Genomic DNA, 15,680 nt, shown 5'->3' with positions numbered 1-15,680 from the left:
TATGTAATAATCTGAATAAAAATGGAAAGGTTTCATGGCCAAACAAGCTTTTCTGTAAGTGACTTAACTGCACATCTCATTAGTGACCTCATATGTTCATCTGGCCCAGGGCATCTACTGGTGCAGCAAAAACTGACCTGACAAGATTCACTGAACATTCCATATTTCTCTCTGTTTTGCCTATATTTCATGATTATTTATTTCCCAGAATTCATTAATAAAGCTTGTTCCTAAGCAAAAAATCTCTGATTCATGTGTGCCTGATTTGAAAATCTAATTCTTTGTATTATGACACTATTCAATTATATTTATCATTTCTCAAATGCTAGCTTTGATTCAGCCTTAAGGAAAATATTCTACATGATTCTTGGGACTCAGTCCGTGCTCTATTTTCCCAGTTCTGCTAATTAGCTCTTCTCTGGTAGCTGTCACTTGAAACTCTATCTGGATAGATTTGTTGAGGATCTCAGACTGTGGGAACAGGTCATACATTTTTCCTCATGGTCTTTACCAGGGATTTTCTTGCGCCAAGGCTTACCACGATGACTTTAGACTTTGTGAAAATATATGACTAGTTTGACTTCCATGCATGGCTCACGAATAGCACACACTTCTAGAATTTGTGGGCTCCTCCTTTGTGTCCCAGGTTTTACCCATGTTGGATCTTTTGTACAGTCCAGAGAACTCTGCTGTAACTACAGATGCCACGTTCTGATATTCGACAGCTATGGGTGATTTTCTTCCCACTATCCTGTAAAGAGTAATACCAGCTTCTTCTTTTCTTAATCTACACCTCCCATATCCTAATATGCAGCAGGAATTGTGCCTGCATTGTGTATACCCTGTTTGGTCCATAGAACACAGAGTTGATACTCTCAATAATTGCCTTCCAATAGAAGATAAAGAACTTAGATAATAACCATAAATTATTCTCACTATACATCCGGCATAGTATGAGATACATTTTANNNNTATATATATATATATATATATATATGATTTTAAATCTTAAATCCTGAAAATGAATCTTCATTGTATTTATTTTAATATGCCTTTTTTTAATGTAGATTGAATTTAGGGACCATCATCTTACTGATGAACAAAATGGGACTTAGAACCACTGGTTTTGTCCAAGGCCTTCCAGGGAGTAGAGCTGAGAGGAAGAGACAGGCTTTTTTGGGTCCAAGGCTCACACCCACTTGCAATACCACCATGCTTTATTTTCTTTATTTTCTTTATTTTACTAGTCTTCTGTTTTCTCCAGGAGTTAAGGTGAAGTAAAGGGAATGTATCAACAGAATGAAGAGAATTCAACAGAAACAAGCAAACATCTTGTTTAGGATATAAAGAAAGATTGTGCAAGGCTCCTGAAATCTAGCAGCAACCCAAGAAAGGAACGCATGTGACAAAAATCACTTCCTATTCATTTCTTTCCTACTTAATTTAAATTTGTTGTGAAGAGGTTCTCACCATTGCTCAAACTGTTTTGTTTCCTCTTTATTGTTTTCTAACATACAATGAAAAATTTTAATTTAACCACTGATCTCATGGTTTTCATTTGGAGAATCCAAATTGGATGCCACATAGATCTAGACCCCTCTAAAAAATTATTTACAATTATTTACACTGTAATGCTGTCAGTAATGGATTTTCACACTCATACACAGAACCTAATTCCTAGCTCTTCAAGTGAGAAATTTATTTTTACATTTAACCATTGATGGGAAACAAACCTGGAAGGAATATCTTTAAAAATGAATGTGGGGATGTTCAGATAATTAGTCAAACAAAAATATATACCTTTTAAAGCACATAAAGGTAGAAACATATCTGCTCAAATCTTTTTTGTGTTTCAAGCAACCTCAATAGATAATACATTTTTGCACTAGATTTTATTCCCCTAAATGATTTCTATGTTTCAGGGCTCAGGAAGTATGCTTAACACATTTCTTAAAAACATTTCTTAACAAATGTTTGTCAACTAACTTAAAACAGTGTCTTCTGCCTGTGAAAGTAGAAAGAAAAGGCTGAAATTGAACAGAAAGGTAACAAATGAACTCTTATATTCTTTTTCTGAATTCATATAGCAGCTGTTAAATACAAGGCATTTTTTTTTTCAATAAACTTTGGTTGAATGCTTACTGTATGTTCAGAGTGCAATAAAGTGATCAGAGAGTCTTTGAATCCTGACATATTGAGGAAGACTGTTAGTAAACAGCAACAAAAATTAAAGAGGAAAAGTTCTGCACAGAAAGCAAAGGAAGGTATGAGGCCATCTAATAGACAGACCTGTCCCAACATGGAAAGTTTGAGAAGAAGCAGGGAGTGACATTGAAGCTGAAAAAAAGAGTAGGGATTATTCAGACCTCAAAATTGGGTGGTGAGCCAGAAGGAGAATTAAACAAAGAAACTTTGTGAACAGTAGTTTGACTATGTGTCTTTAATCTAATGAAAATAAAAATTGAAACAATTATTGAACACTCCTTTGCAGATTTGTTTCATTATGGAGGTATATCAATTCTGAAATGCTGGGTATAATGGACTGAACAACAAAGTAAACATATTGACGCTGAGAATCAGGTTTCTCACTGTTGAAGGGTGGTATACCTGGAATCCGGAGAGTAAAGGAGGACTCCTAGGAAGTTTGGAGCAGATTGAGGAATCTCAGTGCAAATTTTTATGTGTATTTGTTTGTCTGTGTGTCTTCTGCTTTCTTTGCTGCAAGAAAACAATGAAGCCCATTAGCAAGGAGCAATACTAGCGCTCAAACCTTTTATTTCTTTTTCTTTTTCTTCTTCTTTTGCACAGTGTTGGGAATTGAACTCAGGAACTCCTGTGTACCAGGTAAGTATTCTTTCTCTGAGCTACATCCTCTAGCCACTCTACAAGTTCCATGTCTAATGAACTCTCTACATTAATAGGATCTGGAATTCCTCAGAAAGTAAGAAAGTGTTAAATATATGGGGACATGGCACAGGGACTGTTTTGGTCGGGTTTTTGCTTTTGACACTGTGACTAAATGACCTGGAAGGAACAATTTTAAGAAGAAAAGTTTATTGGGGAGCTCATGGTTTCCGAAGTCTCAGTCCATAAATGGCTGACTCCATTTCTTGAGGCCTAAGGTGAGGCCGAACACCATGGCAGAAGTGTGTGGCAAAGAAAAGAAGCTGGAGACATCTTACCAGTAAGCAGAGAGAGACTAAGCTCAGTTCACAAAATATATACCCCAAAAGGACACACACCCCCGTTCTCATGACACGCCTCCTCCAGCCACAACCTACCTGCCTACCGTCATCACTCAGTTAATCCCTATCAGGGAATTAACACATTGTTTAGGTTAAGGGTCTCATAATTCAATTGTTTCATCTCTAAACTTTCTTGCACTGTCTCATGTGTGAGCTTTTAGGGGACACCTAATTTTAAACCATAATAGAGAACTAGTTACTGTATTCGGGGAGTCCCCCTCACCACATTTGGGGAAATGTAAGCATTGAAATAAATTTACAATAACACATTGAATGAAATCAACAGACAGATAAATAAATATACAGATAATAAATGGATGGAAAGGAAAGATTATTCTTTATAATGAAATACCAGCAAACAAATATAGAGAAAGTTAGAAAATTACCACTTTTATATTAATAATGAATGTAAAAAGTTGATTCAGGCAAAAATAATTATTAGCTGCTAAATATAAAGCCCTTGAAGTCAAGGGCTACTGAGAAGAACCAGCACAGGGTATTTCTCCTGGTAAAATGCCAATATACATTTGTAGAATTTAAACTGCTCTGTCAAAAGTGCCTGCAAGAATGCCTGTGGTTTCCACCCGTGGACTGATGCAGGAGAAGGGATGGATCTGTCTTCACTTGCCACACTTCAGAGCAAACCCAATTGCCAAGTGCAGAATATGACCATTTTTTTTTCTCTTATACAACAGAGGCCCCCAGCTCAGAGCCTGTGAGCTTTTCAAGGGCTTACATAAACACTGGAAATACAAAAAATGCATAGAAACTGGCTTCAAAATATGAAAAGAACCAAAGTCTGAGTTGTTATATATTTAATTAAGTATTTAAATAAATTATAACATGTCAACTCTATTCTTAGTATTTACAAACATTTTTATACTTGAAAACAATTTTTAGGTTCAACTTGGTTAAGAATTCCCTCATATGTATAATTATTGTGAAGAAATCAAAACTGATCTTATTTAAATGAATTCCTCAAAACTTTCCACTGTCTTCTACCACCTCCTTTAGGGTTTCCTGCTATGCAGTGATGGTGTCAGCTAAGACAAGTGAGGTACATGGATAGAGGACACATTTCATTAATGTACAGCTAAATATGCAACATACGAATTTGCATAGCAACTGTTTCCAAGTTCACAAGACCCAATTTAAGTCCACCATAAGATCCCATAGTTTTACCCTTATCCTTGGCTGAAAACATCCTCCAAAAGGCCAAGATCTTACCTTTAGGTTGGAATTTGGGCAATGGTTCATGGACGGTTACATGTCCAACAATTAATTTGTTATTTTCATGGGGTCATTTGTCTTTATAATATGTCATGATGCAGGGTTTGTGTGGCTTTTTCTTAGTTTGTCCTCCTCCTCCTCAAAATCCAACCATGTTCCTGACTCAGTCTTTCTGTGATGGCAAGAACATTACAATATCTAAAATACTCTGTATTTTGAGTGTTGTTACACTCCCTACCACATACAAATCTTACCCCCCTCCCTTTATTCCTCTTCTCTTGTCCTTTTCTTGGATGTGTAAATTCTAATTTCGTTTTTATTTTTTTTCACCTTAGTTTTCCAACTGAAAATTAGCTCCATGTACTATACCTCCTTTCTAGCCCTTTAGGTTAAGAATTTTTAAACTTATAATTATTTTTTTATGTGTAAGATATTCTATTAATTTTATATCATTCCTATCTGTTCTCAACTGTTGAAGCAAGTCTTCCATGGCCTACAAAGCTTTGTTCACATGCATTGTTGGAGTTATTTCTTGTATTTTAAAGACAGGCACTTACTGAACATGGATTGTCTATGTTGTACCCATTTAAGGGACAGACAAGTGTAGGAATTAGTTTAACAGTTATGGACATGAGCCAATAAGTGATACACTCTCAAACCCCTGCTTTATCACTTACTATGTGATTTGGGACAAATTATTTTAGCCTCAATTTTCATATCTATAAAGTAGGGATAATAATACCTGAGTGGGTATAGGTTGAGACTGCCTAATCTGAAAACCTAAGGTCCAAAAAGTGCTCCCAAATCCAAAGCTTTCTACGCACTGATGTGACACTCCAAATAGAAAATTCCACATCTGACCTCCTGTGGCAGGTCACAGACAAAACACAGGTACACTAAATATATTGTATAAAAGTACTTTCAGACTATGAGGTATATAAGGAACATAAATGAATTTTGTTTAAATGTGGGTCAACCCCCAGGAAATACCTCTATGTATATATGCAAATATTCCAAAATCCAAAAAAGTTTGAAATCCAAAATACTTCTAGTCGCAAGAAGGAATATTCCTTGACGTTCGTGTGACTGTGTGTGTGTGTGTGTGTGATTTAAAGGGAATGATATAAATAAAATATTAAGTTTATAGTAGGGACTTAATGAGTGGTGGTTACCAATATCATTATTATTACCAGGGTTGGAATATATCAAAATATCTGAATTCTAAATACCTGCCCACAAGAAGCCCAGCATATAGTAATGCCTCTATAATTGGCCATAATCAGTAAAACATTATTACTTTTATTTCATGATTAAATATTATTGCATCAAATCCATTAGAGGTCCTCTGTATTCTCAGAGCAAATCAATCAAGCTGAAATAATTCGTTTTTATTACCAGTTCAATTTCTTTCAAGTCTGTAATTTTGCATTGTTTTTTGTAGCTCTGGTCTATTGTATTATTTTTCTTTTTGGTGACATTGTAATTTCAAGTGGGGAATTGCAGTGGAATGACATTTTTATCATTGTCTTTGTTTTTTTTGTAGATAATAAATATGGTAGGCAGAGATAGATTAATATTAAAGTTTGCTTAAGAGTGCTATATAAAAATATATCAATCACTTGCTCTATTATAGCCATACATTTGGGGGAAAATGTTATCTATTAATTCTGAACACTAAAGATTTGAGTTACAATGGTAATTCTTAGATGGTCTACTTGCCTCTTTCAATTCATCCTTACCCTGCCTTCTTAAAGATCTTTAAAAACCTGGTCATGTGACTCCCCTCATTATTTCCTCCCTCATTATTATAAAGCCCCCACAACTTCACATGTAACATAACCACTCTCTACTCTGAGCTAATCTCATTCAATTTTTCAGTTTTTGTTTCTCACAGTTTGTCCACATTTATCCTATGCCTCAACCAAATGGAACTACTTTTGATTCTCAAAATGCACAGGGCTTCTACAAAAAACATCTCTCCTACCTGAAAGGCCTTTACTACTTGTTTGCCAAACACAAACACAAACACAAACATGGGTTGTGGGACAGAAGTCTTTTCTCTCAGAATTCTTCCTATGTCCTTCTTCTCCTTTCATCAAATAGAAGTGAGCTATTTACTCATTTGTGTCTAATTGTTCCCTGTAATATTTATCACATAGACTTGTGTTTATCTCTCTCTCATCTACGGGACTACTGGCTCTGTGAAGGCAAGTAGGGGTTCCTCCAATGAATGAACCCTAACCATCCTGCCTACATGACCATCTCATGGATGTAGACCATACCTCCAACTAGTCCATCCCATAAACTAGTTATGCTTAACATAAAATAGCAGGGGAAAGAGATTTGTTGCCTCAGAAAATGACCTTGGAGTTAGACCTGAATTCCAGATAAAACATTTATTAAATGAGTGACCTTTACCAAATTACTTAAGTTCTTTGTACCTCATACTTTCTCATATGTAAAATGAAGAAGATAATAATAACATGACTTGAGGGATTTTAGGTAGGATTAACTGAAGTTAGAGTTTAGCAGTCAGTAAATATTATGATTAGATTATTATCATGCTTCATGAAACTATACAATTTGTTTTAGAAAAGTAAGATAATGCATATCTTGTTTAAAAGGTGACATACAAATGCATTAGGAGAAGTAATATTTTTTCTTATTTTAAAAGTAGCAGAAGAATACTTAGGAATCTTACTGATTATCTTTTAGATTTTTCTTTATGGGTTTAAAGTAAATCTATACACACCATTCATTTGATGCAAATTTAGAAATGAATTATGCTTATACCTAAGGCTGAATTTCTAGTTTACTAAATTTGTCATTTCAAGGCATATTTCTTATCTTTATTTTGGGGGGGGGGGTATTTCTGCAACCTTATACTTAGTTCTTACCATGTAGAACTGTTGCAGTTCCCTAAATGGGGCCTTCCCATCACCCACCTACAGTTCCATACAGTTCCAGTTTCCTCTGCCTAGAATTACCTTTTCCCCATAACTATTACTCTACCTCCAAATTCAGCCTCTTAATATTTCAGCCAAGTTGTTTTCCCACATCTCCATCAGTGTGATTTGCAATTCCAAAGCACCAGGCAGACTCTTATGTGAATTTAGCATTTCATTGGAATTGTCTGTTTACTTTTCTGTCTCCCTAACTAGACTGCACATTCTTTGGACCAAGGATTATACTCTTCATATTCCTAGTATCTAGTACATATATTTTAATACAGGTGGCAATAAATGATTAGGATAAATTGATGTGATCAAAAGCAAATAATTGAATAAAGCTAAAAAGAAAAAAAAGGCTCAGTAATCAAATGCACAGTAACCGAAGCAACAGAATGGATAAGGAGGACAGGCAGGGTTCACACAGGGCACACTGTAGAGCAACAGTTCTCAAAGACAGCTGTATTGGCATCCCACGTGGATGTGTTGGAAAGATGAATTCTTGGACTTTACCCCTGACCTACTAATACAGAAGTTCTGGGGATTTTTTGGTAGTTGTGAGGGTGGTAGTTGGTTGGTTTTTTGTTTTTTGTGGTTGTGGGATTAAACCCAGGGTCTCATGCATACTTAGCAAACACTCCACTTTGAATTATATCCCCAGCTCAGGAATCTGTTTTGACAAGCCCTCCAGATGGTTCAGAAGCACACTGAAATCTGAAAATCAGTGCTCAACGATATTGAGAGTAAAGAATCTACAAATGTATATATAAAATAGAAAAATCTCACTGATAGGCTGTTGAGTGAAAGAAGCCAGACAGAAGAAAAATATATACTGGATCAATAAATCTATTTACATATATTCCAAAAGACCCTATTTAAAAATCTAGTGCTTTAAATGCTTTCCATATATCTGGGTTCTGGGACTTTTCATCTCCCAATTGTCTACTTTGGGATATATTGACTTGAGCATCCACAATTGATTAAAATGCATTGACAGCAACATAGAAGGAACTTAGAATCATGGAAGGAGCCTGATTTTTAGGAGCCTAATTTTTAGGAGCCTGATTTTTTATCTATTTTCAAGAATTTGGTAGACACTAACAAGAGCTCAATAAATGGCAAATCTTATTTGAAATAGCAGAGCATAAAGTAATTCATCTAGAAATATGTGAAATATTTGATGTTCTACTCCTACAGCAAAACATAATATGCTATTGTATAAGGTTTAATAACACTGTCTTGTCATTCATGTGCCAGTCATCTAGGACAACAGAAACTTCAAGAATTGGAATCCCGAATGTGAAAGGCAGGAAGAATTGCAGCCGTGTTCCAATAGAAAATGTGTCGAGAAACAATAATTTTCAGACAACAATTTTATGAGGGAGAAAATGGGAAAGCACATGAGTATGAACATCACTGAAGGGTAAAAGCAGATGCCAAAATGAGAAAATAACACCTAGGTCAGCTTCTATTTCATACTTTTGCACAAGGCTTATCTGGATTTAAGTAAACCAATATGCCCCAGGCTCAAAGGGTACCTTACCTCGGAAGCCATAAACCTTGATAGCTGTTTCCATCAGAGAGAAACCTGTCACAGCAATCCCTCAGAAGAATAAACAGATGTTATAGTTGTGAGGAGTAAGAAGAAATCCGATGCTTGTTTGAACAGACAGTTCCTGGTTGGTATCTTTTTGAGCAAGGTAGAAGAAAATTTAATATTCAATCATTTTAATAAATAAAAAAATAATTTAAAAAATCAAGCATTCAAGTTTTTAGCAGTTGGTTTACTGCTTAAGTCAAAGGACTTAATTTCTTTTCTCAGTTTGATTCAATAACAAACCTATATTTATAGAAGATATATAAAAACATCTATATCTACAAAGATAGAAAAACCTATATCTTTCACACAAATTTTACTTTTATACAACTGAATGAATTTTCCTAAAAAATACTCAAATGTTTTATTGTGAAATTTTCCAAACTTATAAAATAATAGTAAAATATAACTATAATATAACTATAATAAAATTAAATGTATTGATGATAGCACATTTATATTCTTTTGTATTAGACTTAAGGCTCTTGATTATGGTACAGAGCTTGTTCCAAAAAGACATGTGACTGGACAAGTAATATCTATATTTTTTTCATTCTAACATAATTAAAATATTCTCACTAAGTCCAGTAGTTTAGAAACATTGCCTTTATTATCCCATGAAATACATTGCCTATCACTGTAGCTCAAAGGCATCTTTCTTAGCTACTGTCCTCATTTTTATCTATTTTCAAGTGATGCGTGCTACAATTTCAATTGTCCCTTTAAGAAGATGCCTGTCTGCATGAACAAGATACAGACACACACAATCTCATGTATTTTAAACACCAAGCAATCAGATAAATTTATAAAAATAGTTTCAAAAATGCAATGTCACAATTCCTTCTCAATATGTGGAGATAAGGTATTAGAATTCTAACACATGCTTCTAATTCTGTGAAAAATAACTCATCAGTACAATAAAATGCAGTGTGCTACAGTTTTCATGATAGAGAATATTTTTCACCTTTAGCTAAAAACACTAACTCTTAGAAATACTAATTTGTAGTGCCAGGAATGTTGATTAATTTAAAAAAAAAAAATCTCCAGGGTTCTTTGTGCATCTTGTGAAAAACTTTTATCTATTTGTACTTTAATTAATATTGGATTTATTAAAACCATATATCTGCTGAACTTTTGGAACCAATTTTGTTTCCTGAGCATTTAACCATTGATTACAAATTTGGTTATTTCTGTACAAAATTGCATTTACAACTTTGCATGACTGATTCTTTTGAATACATCAAATCCTTACACACCAGACCAAAAAACAAACCAAAACAAAACAAAAACACAATGCAATGATTACAAATTATGTTATTAAGCATAGGCTTAAGCTTATCCTAAAATTTCAACACTGTGGGTTTAACTCATTTCTTCACTTTGTTTTGTATCTCTCTAAAATCAAAGCTGTATTAGTATAATACCTGCTAAGTATTTGTGATTATTTTGATAGCCTGTTAAGTTTGTTTTAATCCCACCATAATAATCAAGCACTGTGGAACCGACCTAGATGCCCTTCAATAGATGAATGGATTAAAAAATGTGGCATATATATATATAATGGAATATTACTCAGCAATAAAAGAGAATAAAATCATGGTATTTGCAGGTAAATGGATGCAGTTGGAGAAGATAATGCTAAGTGAAGTTAGCCAATCCCAAAAAAACAAATGCCGAATGTTTTCTCTGATATAAGGAGGTTGATTCATAGTGGAGTAGGGAGAAGGAGCATGGGAGGAATAGATGAACTCTAGATAGGGCACAGGAGTTGGAAGGAAAGGGAAGGGAGCATGGGGTTAGAAATGATGGTGGAATGAGATGATCATTATTATCCAAAGTACAGGTATGAAGACACGAATTGTTGTGAATATACTTTGGGTTTTTTTGTTTTGTTTTTTTTGTGAATATACTTTGTATACAACCAGAGATATGAAAAATTGTGCTCTATATGTGTAATAAGAATTGTAATGCATTCTGCTGTCATATATAAATAAAAAATTAATTAAAAAAAATCAAGCATTCAGGTTTTTAGCAGTTGATTTACTGTTTAAATCAAAGGACTTAATTTCTTTTCTCACTTTGATTCAATGCCAAACCTATATCTATATAGAAAAACATCTATATCTATTAAGATATAGAAAAACCTATATCTTTTACACAAATTTTACTTTTATGCAACTTTATGAATTTTCCTAAAAAATACTTAAATTTTTTATTGTGAAAATTTTCAAATTTGTAAAATATAATAAAATATAATGACTTTCTTAAAACCTCATCTACTTTCAATATCTATTAATATTTTGCCATAATTATGTGTTCCACCTTCCTTGTTTCTTGACTATTTTAAAGCAAGTTTAATATCACATCATTTCACCCTTACTTTAGTACACATCTAAAAAAAAGGCAGGGAATATATAACCTCAATGCCATTATCACAGCTAACAAAATTAATAATTCTTTGAAGTGATTAATTCTCAGCCCATGTTCAAATCATATATATTACATATAAATACAATTATTATATATTTTTTTAGTTTAGTTGAACAAACATCAAAATGAATCCACTAATTGTATTTGTTGGATTTTTAAGCTATTTTTAATTCCCTCTAGATCTAGCAAAGTGTTGTTTTTTTTTTTTTTCTATTTGTCTGACTTTTTGAAGAAGCCAGTCAGTCAGTTGCTCTCTAAAACATTCACAAATGTATGTGGTATGTGGCTGCTTCCTTATGGTATCAGGAAAAGAACTTGTTTCTTCTCCTAAGGTATTTTCTGTTAACTAGAAATTAGCACTAAAGGCCTGAATTGATTCATGTTCAATATTTGGGGGAAGAAGCTTAAGAGTACTTCACAGGAGGTGCCCTCTCCTTAAATCCTTAACAATGGATCACTTTAGGAGTCACATTTGGTTATCACATTTTTAATGGTGCTGAGATTAATCAGTGGGTTCAGGGATTGCCCAGTTTGCTTCCCTTCATTGTAAAGTTCTCCATCAATATTTTACCTAATGATTCTAGCATCTATTAATGACCATTAATTAAACAACTTATTTCATTAAGTGTTTGAAAAATGGTGATTCTGTAATTCTCTTATCTCTTTGTATTAACTAGCTGGAGCCCTTCTGAATCCCTCTATAGATTAGTCCTATGTAGTTACTCTGAAAGATTTGTAAAGGGAGGCAGGATAAATGCTCAATTCATTTTTTAACTGCCACTATTTAAAGTAATGAACCAATGTCCTAGCAATGTTCAACATGTTTCAATGAGCCTGGTATATTTTTTCTCTCTCCTCTTCAGTCTTCCTCCTCTTCCTCTTCCTTACATACCAGTAGAAACAGTTTTAAAATGTTCAATATATTATAATTAATTGCAGCCCTAAATTTGACCAAGAGTAATCTCTTCATGATGGTTCCCATTTTCTTTTGACATAACTCCTTTAGACTTTGATAACTTCCTTACTTCTGGCACAGAGAAATACCACAAGTTCATATTGAATATTTCCTGTCCCAGCCATGGAAGCAGCCCTTTCCCCCAAGGAACTCTGGTTCCTTTCAGGAGGGTATTTTAAGATGATAGTCTGGAAGTCTTCATCCCGCAATGCTGCTCATTCATGATGTTTTCACTCCTTTTCAGTGGATAGAATTGAAAATTTCTTTTTCTTATTTTTGCTAAGAGGATGTTTCACTCAGCTTTATGTCACTCTGACCAAAATACTTTACAAGAACAACTTAAAAGGAGAAAAATTTATTTGAGGTTCAGTTTCTGAGATCTCAGTCTATAGAGGGCTGACTCCTTCGATCTAGGCCCAAGGTAAGGCAGCACACCATGGCAGAGGAGTGGTGGAGGAGCACTGCTCTATTCTTAGTGGCCGGGAAGCAGAGAGGTGGAATGGAAAAGAGGGAAGGAGTTATAGGGAATATGAACCCTTCCAGGGCATGCCCCTAGTGACCAGCCTCCTGCAGCCACACCCTACCTGCCTACAGTTACCACCCAGTCAGTTCATTCAAACTAAGATGAACCGATTAGGTTACGGTTCTCATAATCTAATCATCTACCTCTGAATATTCCTGCATTAAGAGGAGTTTTGGGGGAATATCTCATATCCAAACCATGAGAGAGGAGAAAAAATATTAGCATGAGTTCTGCCTAATACTTACAATTTAAGTTTAGAGTCACAAGGTTTTTTTTTATTTGACATTTTTTATTCTTTTTCTCTCTCTGGATATGCTGATCATTAATAATATTAACATAATTGTTTATCTGCCTTTTCTTATGTTCAAAAGAACAAAATGGCTATTATTATTAATAAAAATATTGACTGTAGGTTAAGATGTCCTAGTATTTCTAGATCTATAATTAAAATGCACTCTTAGGTTAATTCCAACAATTATTTTCTCTGGATGGTTATGTTACATTATGTGCTTTCAAATTGTAGCAAGATTCACTGTCTGTCCTAAAATATCAACGTGTGTTGTTAATGTTGTTGAATTTTTGTAGAGTTAATATTATTTTTTAATGAATAGTGTCATCTAGAGGTTTTCTTCCAGGCAGTGGGGAATGACTGTCTGCCATGAGCTCTCTTCTTTAACTTGTGTGGCTAATTTATCATCCTGAACACACTGTCAAGCCCCTTTCCTCCTTGGTTATTATGTGAGGCCACTGGTGGTGATTCATAGCTCGATTTCCTTCCTGTCCTATTATAATGTGTGACATTATAATACTTTATAATATTATAAAGTATACAAAACATAGTATTAAGAGTAAAATAAAAGTGTATAGATTAGGACATGTTTAATTTTATTGATTGCATAAACAATCGATGTTAGTATATCTGAGTGTGTTACTTTTGTTACTATATTTATAAAGTATATATGCTCCCCCCAGCACTGAGTAGTTCTTGGTTTAATTGCTAATTTTACCAAGATTGTGCTCAGAGTTCTGTGTTTTTTGTTGGAAATAAATATATGTACATATGTTTATGCATATATGTGTGCATATGTGTGTATATGTATATGTCTATATGTAGATGTGTATATATACACAGATGTATACATTATGTATATACATATATATATGTATACACCCACATACATGCATATATACTTCTTAAACAGTACATTAAACAGAAGTAACACAAATTTCTCTATTTAGGCCATCAATAAAATTAAACATGTCCTATTCTATTCACTTTTACTGTTATCATCCATGTTTTGTATTAGTTATAGTATTATGAATTCATAGCTTTGTACAGGCTCAACATATTTCATTTAATCACAATTTTCATCATTATTATTTTAATGCTTAAATTATCACAACTTTGTCCCTTTAGCAGTGCCCCAATATCTTTTTAAGTGCCTCTGTTCTCTGGCAACAATTTTTTCACAAAACGGAATTGTTCTTCCCTCAAGACTTAAAATTAAGCTGTCGTCCACAGTCTCAGCTCCCTTTAGAAGATAATGATATTTATAACAGGTATAGTCTCTGCCCCACCCTTGCCCCTCACCCCACCCATTTCAGTTCTCACTGGCATTGCTAGTGTCTGCTTCTCTCTACTGAGGGCTTTTTCTAGTGGCTGGGTTCTACTTCCCTCATAGGCAGGCAGAAAGTTCTAAGGAACGAATGCCCGCCCCAGCAGCCCTCAACAATGATGACCTATGGAAGTTGGATATAAATACTCCAACTCCCTCACTGCAGGTGGGATAATGGTGAGGTGCACATTTCACACTGAATCCCAGGACTCCTAGTCACTGTCATTGGTAACCCATAAGACAATGAACCTCCTATCAGTTTCCTTCCCTTCGTCATCTGGTTTTTCCATTCCCCTCTTTCCACTGTAATCCTTCCTTGTCTCAGTGTCTGCTTCTAAAGTAACCTAGATTATATAGTAGAGATCAAAACCTGGGCCCTAGAAATCCTGCTGCCACTGTCACGACAGAGCTAGTCAATGCTTGTCCTTTTTACTGATTAACACTGATTTATGTTCCACTTTAAACTTTCCCTACCTCTCACATCATATGTGGTTTCACTGGCAAGACTTTCTTCTACTTGGACAAAGAGTTGTTAATAGGTACCCGATGATGACAATGTGATGAAATGACAGTGATAATATTTTTGATGAAAGGACTGAACTTTTTCAAAGAATTCACCTCGGCTCAGCTAGCATATATTACACATTTGTGTGTCAAGCACCAGACTGAGCTAAAAACAAAAGTAAAAAAAGCTGACAGTAAACAAATCAGACATTTTCCCATCAGAAAGTTGGAGAATTAAAAAGGTCATGTTTTGATATTCATAATCCTACAAAGGTCACGTTTTCACATAAGGATGGTTCTTGGGTATCTTTAAAAAAATGATGCTTATTTAGGAGAAAGAAATGCAAGTTTGGGGGACAATATTTATTGATACATTGTGGTGAGGGACTTCCTTACTTTGCCTCAAATCTTTTAAAAATCCTCTTAGCCTGAGGAGAAACATTTTTACACTAGATAATAAGCTGAATTCACAATCCATACCAACATATGACTTCCACTCTTACCTGCTGAATTATAAAACATTATGTCAAAAGTATTTTCTTTACTTGAGAATTGTGTGATTATTTTTTAAAGACAGTTTAAAAACTAGCTCAGAAGCTAGTTTTTGGGCATAGACTGTTCTAAACTGAGTG

This window comes from Marmota marmota, unplaced genomic scaffold, assembly GCF_001458135.2.
Source record: "Marmota marmota marmota unplaced genomic scaffold, marMar, whole genome shotgun sequence".
NCBI classification, from domain to species: domain Eukaryota; kingdom Metazoa; phylum Chordata; class Mammalia; order Rodentia; family Sciuridae; genus Marmota; species Marmota marmota.
This window is presented reverse-complemented; position numbering follows the sequence as displayed.